This window comes from Somniosus microcephalus, chromosome 2, assembly GCF_052327205.1.
Source record: "Somniosus microcephalus isolate GS21.2 chromosome 2, FLI_Smic_1.0, whole genome shotgun sequence".
Lineage (NCBI taxonomy): Eukaryota > Metazoa > Chordata > Chondrichthyes > Squaliformes > Somniosidae > Somniosus > Somniosus microcephalus.
Genome location: NC_140988.1, coordinates 247,836,039 through 247,849,067, shown reverse-complemented (window position 1 = coordinate 247,849,067; position 13,029 = coordinate 247,836,039). Strand labels below are relative to the sequence as shown.

General features: G+C 41.1%; 1 protein-coding gene across 1 annotated transcript in view; it reads right to left on the bottom strand.

Moving 5' to 3' along the window:
• Positions 1-1,457: 1,457 nt before the first annotated feature.
• Positions 1,458-13,029, bottom strand: part of LOC147123316 (palmitoyltransferase ZDHHC2-like) — a 230,397-nt gene continuing 218,825 nt past the window's right edge. Inside the window, exon 13 of the mRNA XM_085970680.1 lies at positions 1,458-12,310. The gene's annotated coding sequence lies outside the window, so the exon portion shown is untranslated. The remainder of the gene's footprint in view (positions 12,311-13,029) is intronic.

The window sequence follows — 13,029 nt, the reverse complement described above, 5'->3', positions numbered from 1 at the left end:
TACAGCAGGCAGCTTTTCTTCCCATCTCTAAATGCCTCTTCAGTCTGCCTATCCAGTAGCCCCAAAGCTTCTTTCTTATTGGAGGTGATAGACCAGAGATTGGAGGTGATAGACCAGAGGTTGGGGGATTATCACCTGTGGTCAAATCTATTGCCCTCTAGTTGCTAATATCTGCAGTCAAACCCTGCTGTCAGTGGGAAGCTTTAATGGGGTTGATGACTGATGCATGAAACAAGAGGTTACATGCTGTGTGAGGTTTTTAGTGTGGCCCATGCCTGTAAGACTTTGAGGGAAGGACCATTTGCAGATAAAGGTTAGCGGTATAAAGAGCCCTGTGGTCACACTTAGACATTAATGGAAAGCTCTTGAAGCAGTTTAGTATAGTGAGAGGACGATAATTGTAAGTGGTAAGCATGGTTAGTACAATGCATTCTTGGAGGGTGTGGTTGACCCTTTTTTTTCCATACTTGGTAAAGTTATTAAACTTACTGCGTCACTGAGTTGCCATACTTGGAGATGATACTGTGGCTGAACAGGAGCTCCTGTGGGCCTTCTCCCTGCCGTCCCAAAGACAGCATTCCTTCTCAGCCTTATGAATCAGCAGTACTTCAACACATGCCTCTGAAAACTCTGTGCTCTGCAGATGGCCTCTCAGACATTGCCCACCAATTTGTAAGCCTGCTTTCAATCCCAAATGACCTTCTGATGATGCTTGGCCCTTTAAGCTGCTGCAAGCATTTATATCTGGCAGTACTATGCCATTTCTTACTCTTACCCACCCAATTCAGCATTGCAAGGGGGAAAGAAATGGTAGTTGGAGGTGGGAATTCTGTTGGGAACCTATTTACATTATTTAAATTAAAGTGAACCTAGTAAATTCGGTGGGGTCAGTGCTCGTTTGGATAGGCTATTACATATTCCTACAGGGAGGCACTCCAGACAGCTTGGTACATTAGCCTTAGGGTGATGTACAATGTTACTGTGATTGATATATATCTCATGGGTGCTTTTCTCACATTAGAGAAGCATAGGGCCTTGTCGCAACAGAAAATACACCTGTTTGCTGTAGGTGGTGAAAGTTGACCTAGCTTGTGTATATGGTGGTGGGTGGTGAGGGATTGTGAGGTGGATCACAGCCCTTGAGATATTCCAGACCACTGTCCAGTCTCTCAAGCATTCATCAGTCAGTGAGGGGTGGAACTTGTAGGGGGGTGCAGTACATTTGGTATATGACTTAGTTGATTTGCCGCATGGGGCAGTTGTGAGGGACTGTCTCTGCACTTCACCCCATTCCTTCACAATTATCTGGCAGCCAAGGTATTATTGAGTACTGTATTAGAATGCAATAAATAGCTTGTTTAATTACTAAACAAAATTAGTAAAGCTATGGTACAAAGCACACAGAAGGAAAGTTTAAAAAAAAATACATGAAGCAAGAACTACACATACCCCAGTGGTCACAATCGAAACAAACACATCTTTATGTTGGTTGAGTAGTTTCCAGCATTACAGAGCATGGCAGACAGCAGATCAACTCCCATGTATAATATATGTTTTGTAATAATACAAATGCATACACAAAATACTTCATTTAAAATGCATTTTAACAACAAAATGCCACAGCTTACACTGATTGCAAAAAACAATCAAAACAGAGCAACACGTTTCATTAACATACAAAGTTTCTGACAATAACCAAGCATTTTACCAAAAAAAAGAAATTGAACTGGCTGAAATAATGGAAACCAACATGCTCAATTTGTCTTCACTGCTCTGTTTTATTCTCCTTTCAGTAGGGAGCTCTTACAAATTAGGTTAGAAAAGGAAGGTTTTACAAAATAACATGACTCTTTAGTCTCAGAACACTAGGTACCCTACTTGTTGATGAATGGAGGAGAAATTTGAATATTGTCTAAATCAAACCAGCATAACATTTTCTTGCTCTCCAACTTCGGTAGTTTTGTCATGCAGTTAAGATCCACTCATTTAGGTAAACTGGCTGGAATGCTTCATTGATAACATTTAATTAAAAAATTATGGATTAAAACTTGCACTTTTCAAAAGCTTACAATATTTTTAATTTTAATAGTTTTGATTTTGGTCTGTACCAAAAAATATCTTTTGATATAACCTGCATGTGAAAATGGTACACTTATTCACAGGTTGTGATAGTTGCCTTGGGTAGTTCATAACAACATAATTGTTACGAAGAGCAAATTAAATTTGGGACTGTTGTTGCAAGTCAAAACAGATTTGCCCAAATATTATGATGAACACTGATTTTGTTTTATAATTATCCAATCTCACCTTCCTTAAATTGTGGCTTATGGCAGTAAAATTGCAGTGAAAGGCTTTATACAGCTAATGCATGAAGATACAGCAATTTAGCATTATGAAGAATGTATTGAGGCGTATGGACCACAAGTTCATTTTTTTAAGGCAGGGAACAGTCTGTCTAGGTAGTATATTGTGTTAAAAGTTAGTTTCAGAATTATTGTTTTAATTATTTAATACAAAATGGGAATTACCTGATCAAACACTGTTTTTAAAAATGCCAAATAATGGGTCTTAATAAAAAAAAGGTAGTGAAAATTAGACTTGCGGGGTTGCGACTTGTGTTTAACTTTTAAATTGCTTGTTTGTACAATACTTTTAAATGAGTGGCCAGATTGTTCTATAAGAATAGAGCCTTCCTGTTCGAAACATCAACACTGATGGGGTTTGGATATTTTAAAGAATTATATATTTTAAAATTCGTTTGATGTTAATTGCTCCTCAGATATCCACAATACATGTGCTATCCATCTGCCAGGAAACATGGCCCAGATATTTGGGCAAGTCCATATTCGGTGCAATCCCTGCATCTGAATGGTGAGGCCTGAGGCTTTCCTAATATTGGGCCATGGGCCTCATTATAATGGAGCCAGCATGGCAGTGAGAGCCTGCCGGTGAAGAGTACAAGATGAGTCTGTGGGTCGGGTCTTGGATCCAGGCTGGGAGCGGTGGTTTGGGGGTCGGGTTGGGGATCAAGGGTCTGGGGATCATGGAGGCAGACTGATATCTTCATAGTGTGATGCTGTCGGAAGATCCAAATTATACTACACATACTGCGCCTCTCATTGAATTCTGCAACAAAAGTGTTCTGCCCATATATGCACTGGAATTCACTCCCTGGGTATCTACTTTTAAAGTTATGAGTGTGCAAGTGGGAGTGTCTTCTTTATCCTAACATTAAAACCATTGAAACATATTCATAAAGTTGCAAATGATCTATTAGACAACCTGGGCATTTAAAAAATACAACTTTGCAATGGAGTGGAGTTATAATGCAAACTACACATGATGTGAAACTATCTGTCAAGGTAGTTTCATATCTCTGGTTTCAGTGCATTGGGAGTCAGATAAAAGACCTGACTCACAAGTTATACACACAAAACCATTTTGTATAGTGAGGGTGGTGCTGTAACTGCACCATTAAGTTGTTTTGAACTGCTGCATCTTTTGGCATAAGGTTAATATAAAATTCACATGAAACAGGCAATTTAATTTTATGAAATCCAAGGGACACCTGATCTATAAGAAACTTGGGTAGAACCTTTGTAATTTTTCCATTGCTGTATCCTATAAAGGATGTCCCCTTGTAATCATGGTCAGAATTTTTAAATAGATAAAACTAATGTAGCACAGTGCCAGGTGAAAATACCAACCAGGTCCTCCTCACTCCATTTATATGCAAATGATCTGTTAAAGAATTACAAATGTTAATCATTGATAGCTATAAGTAAAGAAACAATTTTTTTTTTAACTATTAGTAAATCTCCTGTAACATTGCTCAGATACTCTGGGTCTAGGAGCATGGTTTCTGATGTTTACTGAAACCTAGACAGTGGTTTGCTCATCGCTGTAATCTGGCAATTTACTGAAGCAATGTATCATATGATTAACAAAGTAAAAAATCACACTTTTAACTGATAGTAAAAGATACATGCTTCATAGATGTCATATTTGTAATACTATCTACCACCTTAGAAAACTTGCTTAAAATGCAAGTAGTAACTTCTAGTGCTTTGCTGCCCAAAACCTTTTATTCACAGTTATTTACAATAAAATTGTACACCATACCTCTCTTGGTAAATTTGCAGTATTTACTTCAGATGCAATCCTTGCATTTGTTTATTTCCTCCTTCCCCAAATACCCTTTTCTCAATTATTTATATGACTATAAAAGTGATTTTATGGTTCTTGCTGAAGCTGTTGGTGGCATAGGATGAAGCAAGGTGTATCCAATGACCAGGGTCTTGACCAGATGGTCATTTGCCCTGGTTTGGGCCTGGCTGACTGACTCCAGCCACAATGTCCTAGCTCAACTTCAAAGTGCCTCATAAACATCCTCTTCCAACCCTGGCACAAATATCAATCCCCCTCAGTGACATAAAAACTTTCATTCAGCCAACAACTATGTAAAACGGTGAAATAAAATTAAATCTTTTTCATTTTCCCCCACTGCTCGCACCTTAGTTATTTATAGATGTTCTACCTGATTGTAATGTGATGTGGATTGTTGTGGTGCACTCTGGCTATTGTAATTCCAGAAAAGCAGAGTGAAAATTACAACTTCCATGATGCATCTATCTCTCTCTTACACAAAATTTGTTCACATCAGTCTGAAGTGGCAGCAAACAAATTTCAGGTGAAATTTCCAACTGTGCGACTGAAGCAAAGTTTAAACCCTAAGCCACAGGTAGATGGAAGGTCTAAATGAGGCTTTCTTGGAGGTATTTTTAACAATAAATAACTAATTTCATGAGTAAACTTAATTTGAATGCAAATATAACTTTTTATATGGCTGCATTTTAATCAGAAATCAAGATAACAGCTGGAATCACTTGGAAAAAATAAATTAAATAATTCGATTGGTTCAAATTCCAGTGCTAGACACACATTTTAAAAAAAACTCTAGAAAGATATTGGGCCAATTTTCAGTTTAGCCACGAAAGACCTGACCAATTTTCATGGCTGGGCCTCATCACCATTCCATTTGGAGCATGGAGTGACTGACAGCAGATGGAACGATTTTTGAGAGGCAAAGAGCAGCATTCCTGGGCCCATAAAAATTGTTACAGGAACTTACCTGCGGTGTATTTCGAATGTCCTGCAGAGGTCCCTTTAAGGTCCAGTGGTTAGGTTGCTCAATGTCAAGCACCAATGAACAGGGCTTGCATGGCACACACTCTAACCATTGGTATCAGAAAATTGCATTGGGGTCCTGTTGATATGTCTCAAATTTGTATGGGCAAATGAGGCATTTGTTTGTTTCTGGCAGGTGTCTGGGCTGCCCATTTTAAGAACCCCACCAAAATGGTCAGGGGAATAAAATGCTAAATCCTATGCTGTAACTTTCAGTGTGGTATTCTATTCCCACCTGAAAACAGGGATGAAAATCAGCCCCATAATGTATAGATTCTCTCTCCCTCACTCATTCATATGGGGGGGAGAGAGAAATGTAGATACATACCATTCAGGGTAAACATAAGTACATTGAATAAGAACAAATATTGTAGAATGAAAAAAGGCCATTTAAGCAATCAAGTTTGTTCATTCCATGGACTAGGAACTTTACATCCAACCCATTTAATCACCTGAGGAAAGGTTCTGTGAAATTCCTCTTTTGTCTCTTTCAAAGATAAATCGAACAAAGCTCCAGGTACCTATCTGACCAATTAATATAGGATTAGTATTTTTACCTGGGAGTCTATTCCACGTATTCGATACACTGGGAGGGGAGGGGAGGAAATCCTTCTAATCTTGATTGAAACTTGTTAATTTTGCATTTATGAACTCTAGTTCTGTGCTCACAGTCCAAGTTGAATTACCCACTTGCATCATCCGTTAAAGACCCGAGTCATGTCTTCCCCAATTTTCTTCTCTCTAATGAAAATAAGTACATCGTAAACTAATGAAACTGTTGTTAACTCTCAGATTATCCATTATCATTAAAGTCCAGGCCTAATCCATGACCACCAGGATGATTTTTAACATGTCAGTTAGTACTCTTTTTGCCAATGTTACTTATCTTCTGTATGTTTTGGTGAATCATCTGTCATTGCCTTGGATAGTTACAATGTCTTAGGACTGTGCATTTCTACAGAAGTTGGGGGAAAAATTCATGTAGTGCCGTAAACTGGCACAAAATGGGTGTTGTGCCTGGAATGAACGCCTGAAGATGTCAACCTGGGGCTCGCTGGAAATCGTGCCTCATATCTCTATAAAACCGGAGAGCTGTATACGCCAATCGAGTGGTCCCAATGCAGCTCGCCAATCAGGGCAGTGGGCAATTCGTCCAGCTCTGACACTGAGCTGAGCCACAGGTAAGTCCTGTGGGGAGGGGAGGTGAACTGGAGAGGTAGTGCCTGAGCCAGTAGTGGCACACACAACTTTTGTAGAGCTAGGAGGAGCACTCCTGCTCTTCCTGGCTCCACAGAAACAAAGGAGGAGGGATCAGGTCAGGGCCAGTGTCGGCAGCCGGAGGTAGGCCGACATCAAGGGACCGGGGGGCGGGAGGAGATCGCTGATATCAAGGGACTGGGGGAGGGGGGGGGGGGCCGGTGTAGAGAGGGGAGAAGATCGCCAACATCGAGGGACGGGGGAGTGGGGTGGGGAGATCGGGGACATCGAAGGACCGGGCGGGTGGGGGAGAAGATCAATTCAGGGTCGACCACCAGAGCATCGTGGGCGACCTGTTGCTGATGGGGTGGTGGGGGCGTCCAGGAAGGCAATCGGAGGCCTCGTGGGGGGCTATTGCTTTCTGTGATTTTATCCTGACCGTTCGTTAGTGGCCCTATTCCCATCCTGACTTTTTTTTATTTATGTGCCTGTAGAATATTTTACTATTTTGTTTTATGTTCCTTGATAATTTAATTTCATAGTTCCTCTTTGCCTTCCTAATTTTTTTTGACTTCTCTCCTAGTCTCTTCATATTCTCCTTGTCGTGCTCTCCCCTGCTGTCCATGTACTTAGTGTATGTCCCGTTCCTTACCCTCAATTTTTCCCTTACATCTTTATTCATCTGTGGTGTCTCATTAATGTTTAGTTTGGTCTTGTTTTTTAGCAGAATATATTTTTCCTGGGCTCTGTTGAACACCATTTTAAATGTTTCCTATTGCTGTTCTACATCATTGTTGTCCACTTTATTTTCCCAAGTTCTATTCTTAGCCCCTCAAAATCAGCTTTTCTCCAATCTATTACCCTCCTCTTTGTCATGCTTATGTCCTTCTCAATTATTATCCTAAACTGTATTAAATTATGGTCACTATTGTCTAGATGGTCCCCTACTCTTATCTGCTCTAGTTCATTCCCCATTACTAGATCCAGTAGTGAATCCTCCCTTGATGGGCTTCTTACATACTGGGTTAGAAGAGTCCTGTACACATTGTAGGAACTCCATTCCCTTTTCCCCTTTACCTACCTTTTCTGGCCAATTAATTTTAGGGTAGTTGAAATCCCCTATGATTATTATTCTGTTTTTTACTCATTTCCCTAATTTGTTTGCACATTTCTTTCTCCACATCCCTTCCACTATTAAATGGTCTGTAGACTACCGCTATTAGTGTGATTGATCCTTTATTATCTTTTATCTCAATCCACATGGATTCTACTTCTGTCTTACTGATAACTGCGTCACTATTTTCTACTAACATTAACGTTATCTCTATTAAGTACAGCCACTCCACCTCCCCTTTTTCCCCCTCTATATCTTTTCTAAATATGTTATACCCTGCAATCTTTAATTCCCAGTTCTGATTTTTTCTGTAGCCATGTCTCAGTAATCCCTACTATATCTGGTTCCTCACAACGTATTATTACCTCCGGTTCCCCTGTTTTATTACGGACACTGTGTGCATTGCTGTACAACAGTTTAACTCATTTTTAATAGCAGTTCCTCTCACTATTTTTAACCATCTTTTAACTCTATGGGGGAAAAATTTGGTTGGTTTGCACCTCCCGTTAGCGCCTTAAGAGGACGCTGATGGGGCGCAAAGCAGCTAGCGCCCAGGCGCGGCGATGTTTGCGCCGCTCATAAAATTGACGACATTTTGCGGCGGCGCTAAACACTACCGCCATGATCTCCTGCACCCGCAGATCGTGACGTCAGTCGAGCGTGCAACACCCCAGACCGGATATTGAGTGGCGCCCCCTGCCTTACCGCCTGCTGCTAGCAACGACAGGTTGAGGGGAGCGTTTTGCAGTCGGGAAGAGACTGGGGGGGCTGCGCTCTGAGCTCTTTCCCTGGGGGTCTCCATTGTTCTTTCCAGCAGATTTGATGTACAGGTTTCTCCAGGCCGAGATTCAAAGCTGCAATGAGCAGGGTGTGGATGGAGAGCAAGATCGACCCTCCCCTTTAAGAACTGGCCGGCGCCAGTGTGTCTGTGTTCCATTGCTAACTGACATCACATGAGCTTTGCCAGCGCTCTGAGGTAGCGTCTTGCTCCTCGGCATTAGTGCCTTAAGAGAGGTGTGTAGCGCCTGATTTAGTGCTCCAATCACCTCCAGGGGCGATAGAAGCCAAGTTTGCAGTCGGAGGCGATAATTAGCGCCAGGCGCTAAACTTTGTGCCCGGCCGATAATTGCGCCCCAAATGGGGCGATACCGAATTTCTCTCCCTATAACTCTAGTTTCTCTCTGGCCTTTTATGTCCTCCCTTAGTTTAGTCTGTCCAATGCTCTCCTTTCTGGTTTCATTTATATTTAAGCTTGTTTCATTTCTTGTAGAATCCTCCTCCCTTCATGTTAGTTTAATGCCTTTGCGACCTTCCCATTTATCCTTTCCGCTGGGACACTGGTCTCATTCCTGTTCTCAGGTGGCGCCCACCCCATTGGTACAGCTCCTTCCTGTCCCAGTACTGGTGCCAGTGCCCCATGAAAAGGAACCCCTCTTTCGTGTTAACTCGCCTGATCTGTCTGTCTCTATGCCAATTTGTACGTTGCAAGGAATTACCCTCGAGGTCTTGCTTTTAAATTTAGTTCCTAACTCCCTCAGCAGGACCCTACATTGCAACAGTGATTATACTTTAAAAGTAATTTATTGGCTGTAAAGTACTATGGGATTCTTGAGGATGTAAAAGAAGTTCTTTAAATGCAAATTATTTTTTATGGACTTTTACTTGATTTGATTTTGAAGAACAGAGATAAGTTTGCCTAATCTTTCCCCAGGAGGTAAAAGGGCTTGGAGAGATCCAACATTGTATATAGTTTGATGATGTGAATGGCTTTCTCTTGTTCCATACTTTACACTGTGGATCTAAGCCTCCAATATGGCGGGCGGGAAGTGTGCGCACATTTTCGGCTGGAAGTGCATCGCCCGCCATGTTGGATAAGGTCATTAGGAGTGCACATCAGGAATGTTGAAAGAGGGAAATCATTTATTTAAATTAGAGTTCTGTGCTTCTTGCAGGACCTTTTCTCAATATTTGAATGCCTCAGTGCTTCACTCACCACGTGCTGAACTCACACAGCCCTATGTGGGGCTAACCACCTGAATTTGGAGCCGGGACGAGCAAGAGTGCACTGTATTGAGGGAAGAGGTTATACCACCAGTTTCTACAACACTTGACAAGATGCACAATACATCGGGCTGGATTTTGATACTGGAGGTGTGTAGGAGACGGGACTACAACTTTCGGGGTTGTAGTCCCGCCTCCATCGAGTTGTGGCCAACCCACGCGATTTTCACTTGATTGACCTCGCCCAGCGGGCTCAGCAGGCCAATTAAGGGCCACCCGGCAACAGGTGACGTCACAGATTGACATTTCATCTGTCGAGCTTTTGACAGATGAAATATCAGCGTTTGACAGCTCTTTGAAGCTGTCAAACACTGACAATCTATACACCAAGTTAATTCCTTCCTCTCAGGCTGATTTAGAGATCTCTCCAGAACAGAAAGCTGAATGCTGCAACTTTTGACAGCTCACGGCCATTTTGCTTTCTGTGCCGGTGAGATGAGGGACTCCCGAGACCTGAAGGAAGGAAGACTGTAAAGGTAAGTAAAACTTCTTTAAACACTTTACACACACCAAACACACTTACCTCTGCACTCATGCACCCATCACTCACCTGAACAACGGACATCTCGAACCCTTCAGCCCGACGGTCCGCCTCGCTAACTTGGCGTGGTTTGGAGCCGTCGGGAATCCCACACTTCAGGAATAAAAATAGGGATTAGGCTAAAAACTGCCTGTTAACTACCTGTTAACAGGCAGTTAATTGGCACTAATCCCCTTCCCGCCTCGGGGAGGCGACTCCCAGCACAGGTTGGGTATCCACCTCCTTTGAAACTGGCATGGAGGCAGGTTGAGGGCGGGATGGGTTCGTGCCCCCCCGATTTTGAGATTTTAACCCCCCACACGCCTCCAATCCCGCCTCCACGGCCCAATGAAAATCCTGCCCATCATATTTAAGTCACTGGTCTTTTTTTTTTACAGTAATGTCAATGGTTACCCATTCATTTTAATGGGTCAGCGCCAGCGATACAATCTGATTATCTAAACCATTTTTCACAGAAAAACTCCATAGTGTGAAATGTCTCAGCATAACACACAACTAGAAAACTAAATTTGCTATTGTATTCATTCTAACAGCAATGTACCAACATCACTCATCTTTTCCAACTGAGATCTGTGTTTCTGCCTTTATTTAAAAACACTGCAACTCTGGCAGTACACAGCCCTCAAAATTGTTCCTATTTTTATATCATTCAATGTGAGTATGCTATAGTAAGATTGTTGTTGACTGATTATATGTTAGTTCGTTTGTTTGCTGACCTGTTTTAAGATGGAGATAAAAGAGTGCTTTACTTACTAATATGTTTTAAAAAGCAGCCAGAAATCCTTCAATAAACCTAGGTAAAAATCACTGTTACAGAATTCTACTTCAGTTTTCATTGCACTGTGAAAGCCTTTTGTTCCCGTTGGAATTTGTTTCTGTAAACAAGTTGGAGAGAAAATTAAAGGGGTTTAATTTCTAAACTGGTATTGGGACACTGCCGAAACACATTAAAATTGAGTAACAAGATGTTCTAATAATTTGTTTCAAACACCGAGCCCAACGTTTAATGAAGGCACTGTGAGGGGGGAATTTGTGCTTTTTCTACTCTATCTCTTCACCAAAGTGTTTTCTATATTTTAAGTCCCTTTGTGTTTATCATTAAAATTGCACTTTCATGTCATGTGTTGATTATGATGTATAAATGATGCAAAACGCACTTGTGTGCACCATTCACATCATCATTCACTCCACTACAAGAGAGTTTTATAATGGTATGCACACTGTGGATTTATCATGCTGACTTAATAACTTCTTTAAGGGGGGAAACTTTGTGTCCCAGAAACTGGCCATGGGGGTATTTCTCAAGGGGCCAATTTGTGTCCACACAAATAAATTAAAAAGGGTCGAATGCCACAGTTGGGGTATATAGTACCTGACATTTGAAATAAAGCACAGAATACCGTCGGTCTACAATACCATTTAAAATAGCTGCATGTTTTCCTTCTGCACTGCTGTGGCTCTGTAGCCAGCAACTACTGCAAGAGGCTTGCAGCACGATTGTTAAAATATCTGCCACAGGAGAAGTTCAGGGAGCAATATCCCACAATATTATTTTCTTGCCCCAAATCTTTGCAAAAAATTTCAAAATGAGCCCCATATATAGTGTATAAATGAAAGGCATATTCATATATCATCTAATTTTTCTTAAATGTCACCTCTTAAAATTTCTAAGTTTAAAGTCTATACTTCCTATGAAATCCTTAACACTGCCTGTTAAAGGAAGCAGTTAATTCCCATTTTAACACACAAAATGTTATCACATGTACTGCTCCCAAAGAATATGTGCAAGTTAGCCCTTGTACATATCATATGATTTGATATGGAAATCAAGGCAATATAATGGTATGAGCAGTAATACAACCAGTGTTGTTTTAGTACAGTTTCAATGGGCAAGATGCCACTTTTTTCCTCAGTAACCTCATACGTGCTGCAATGCCAATTGCGCTTGCTATAAACGTTAAGCATGTTTTGTTAAGCAAATGCATTCAGAATAGAATTATATCCCACGTTGTACATTTAAAGGCGACTGGACCAATATGTTGTATGTGTTCAGCAGTGATAGTAGGAAAGCCAATTGTTCATGGGAATATTTCCTTTGGAGCATGCCCACAGAGGCACAGACATCTGGCAGGGATGGTGGGCAGGTGAAGGTTGGGATCTTGGAGAATGTTTCTTCCGAGAATTTCCTCCATAAGCAGCTGCACCTAGGGCTAAAACAGATACACTGGATTTAGATTTCCATAGCATCACAATGGGATAAGTTTTTGTCTTCACTGGCTGGGTGATAATCTGGTAGAGCAGATTGCCTGCCCGTTATAGAACCTGTCTGTTCCGCTCCACCAGATCATTGCCCAGGCAGTAAAGATGAAAATTTGACCCAATATCTCCTATCAATTTCCACCAAACCATGAGATATACAGATAGAGGAATATCGTACATAAGCTTATGTAGTTTGCCTGGAAATTTGTGCCATCAATTTGCTCCATTCCAACTCTGGTTAGCAGAATATTCAGTGTAACACAATGACGTGTCCTGTATTTTATCAACATTTTTAGTATAATATTAGATGTCGCTTTCAATTACTAATAACACAAATGCTGTTTAGTTAGTCAAATAGGAGCTGTTGAAGTGACAATTGCATATGGTGGATCTCGTTGAGAAAATAACAGAGAATCTCCATGGAACCTCTCATGTTGCCTTCATTTTAAGGCAATCATTGGTCCCCAAATTTGTGATGATCGCCTTATAAGAAATAGCTGTTGGATTTGTAAATAGGGTTTTAATTCTTAGAACAGAGACTGATAACAAACTGAAATGCAGCCAGGAATAGATGGCAGGAATGTCAGCGAGGTCAAATAACCAGCACCAAAAGACAAATAGAAGTGATAAGGGAATCGTGAAATGCAAAACAACACAGGATGGTGGGATG